This window comes from Corvus brachyrhynchos, unplaced genomic scaffold (assembly GCF_000691975.1).
Source record: "Corvus brachyrhynchos isolate BGI_N302 unplaced genomic scaffold, ASM69197v1 scaffold45, whole genome shotgun sequence".
NCBI lineage: Eukaryota > Metazoa > Chordata > Aves > Passeriformes > Corvidae > Corvus > Corvus brachyrhynchos.
Window position 1 is genome coordinate 1,104,193 of NW_008238361.1, and position 2,151 is coordinate 1,106,343.

Consider the following 2,151-nt stretch of genomic DNA (forward strand, 5'->3'; position numbering starts at 1 on the left):
TTCATTGTCCAGGTTTTTAGGGCTGGAAGTTTTTTGGAGCTTCCTGGTTTTTCCCGGGGCTGGAAATGGCCGAGCTCCCGAAATTTTATGGACACCCCTAGGAGAGGTAATGAGGAGTTTAAATTGGAGTGGAAAAGGTGAAATCCATTTACACCTGGGCTGGAAGGGGGCGGGAAAAGCTGGAGCTGCCAGAGGCACTCCTGGGAGAAGCTGAGACAAAGCAGAGCATCCCCATGGAATCAATTCCCTGAGGCCGGCAGGAATCTCGGCAGCGATCCCTCATTTCCAGCCACGTTTAAGGGAAAGACAAAGAACAGATCTGCCTGTTCTCCCGGGAACAAACACACCCTGGATCGGGCACCACGGAACAGAAACGCTCCCGAGGCATCCCGGCTGAACCAGCTGGAGAAATCTGTCCAAAATTCCCCTTTTTTACCCTTTAGTGCCAGAGGAACGTTAGGAAAAGCGGGATTTTAGGATAACGCAATAAGAGGGAGAAATAATAGAGAGGTTCCAGTCGTTCCAAAGCACTTCCAGCTGTTCAACTGGAATCACTTCATGGTGGAGCGGAGAACACGAGCATTCCCATATCCTGGAATATCCAGGAGTGCACTGAACGCTCGGGCACTTTTTGGGAGTTAATCCATCAGGAATCCTTTATTAATTACAGGGAATGCTTGGAGTAGAAGGCATTTGGATTAAGCTTTGCCGGGAGCCACGGCTTTTCCCAACACCACAATTCCAAGCTGAGGCAAACTCCTGGTTCTGACCTAAAACTGTGGAATTTTCAGCCTCAATCCAAGATCCCTCCTTGCCTGGTGCCCCCACCCTAACCCAGTGTTGGTGGCTCTAATCCCTAAAAATATCCCTCATTTTAGGCAGGGAACAGTTGGGAAAAGGGTTTTTCCTGCTGGGTGCTATGGAGGTGTTGGGACACATCCAGGGCATCTGTGGGATTTGGGTCTCTCTCCCTCTGTCCCGTGGGGATTTGGGAATTGGCACGGAGAACAGATGGGATATTTATACCCTGTCCACGGGCAGGAAGAGGGAAGGGCTGGAAGAACCTCTCAGACTCTGGGATCACCTCAATCCCGCATTTTTGGGGTGATAGAGGAGCAGGAACCTCAGGGGGAATGGAGATTTTCCAGCTGCTCCCGTCATTTTTTGGAAAACACCTGGAAAGCTGCAAGGGAAGCCTGTGGGATCAACAAGCCCAGCTCTGTCAGCTCCTGGAAAAACAAATCCAGCTTGTGGTGCTGAGGGGTGAGGAAAGGGGGGTATTTGGGATGAAGCCAGCGCGGGTCCCCACAGGAGGCTCCACAATCCTGGAGCTGGTGTAAGGAGAGCCCGAGGAATGGCTTCCCTGGGCCTGGATGGTTCCTCCAAAATGGTGGTGTTTTTCCCATCTCACCACCAAATTCCAGGCCCTTTCCTCACTGTGCGTTCCCACTTCTCCACAATGTTTCCATCCATGGAATTCCCAGAGGAGCAGAAGACTGAGTGACCTGGGAGACGTGAGCAGCTCTCAGGAATTGCTGTGGGATCCCAGAAGGGTGGGATCCTGGAATGGTTTGGGATGGGAGGGAACTTAAATCCCATCCCAATCCCACCCCTGCCATGGCAGGGACAGCTCCCACTGTCCCAGGCTGCTCCAGCCCCAGTGTCCAGCCTGGCCTTGGGCACTGCCAGGGATCCAGGGGCAGCCCCAGCTGCTCTGGGCACCCTGTGCCAGGGCCTGCCCACCCTCCCAGGGAACAATTCCTTCCCAATATCCCATCCAGCCCTGCCCTCTGGCACTGGGAAGCCATTCCCTGTGTCCTGTCCCTCCAGCCCTTGTCCCAGGGTGAGCGGTTATTGGGAATATTTCCAGTTTTTGAGAAAATCTTATGATTCCTGGCAGGGAAGGACTCTGCAGCAGGGCCTTGTCCCTGCAGAATTCCCACTGGGATGGCAGGGATTGGAATGAGGTGATCCCTTCCAATCCAAACCATTCTGGGATCCCATGACCCAGTTTGGAAATTTTTATGGCTGTTTCGGAGTGAACGACACCCAAGAATTCCCTGCAGCCCCAGGGAGAGAGGTCCCTCATGGAATATTTGGAATTCTCCTGGAGTACGGCAACAGAACAGCTCCAATGTGACTTTCCTGGAG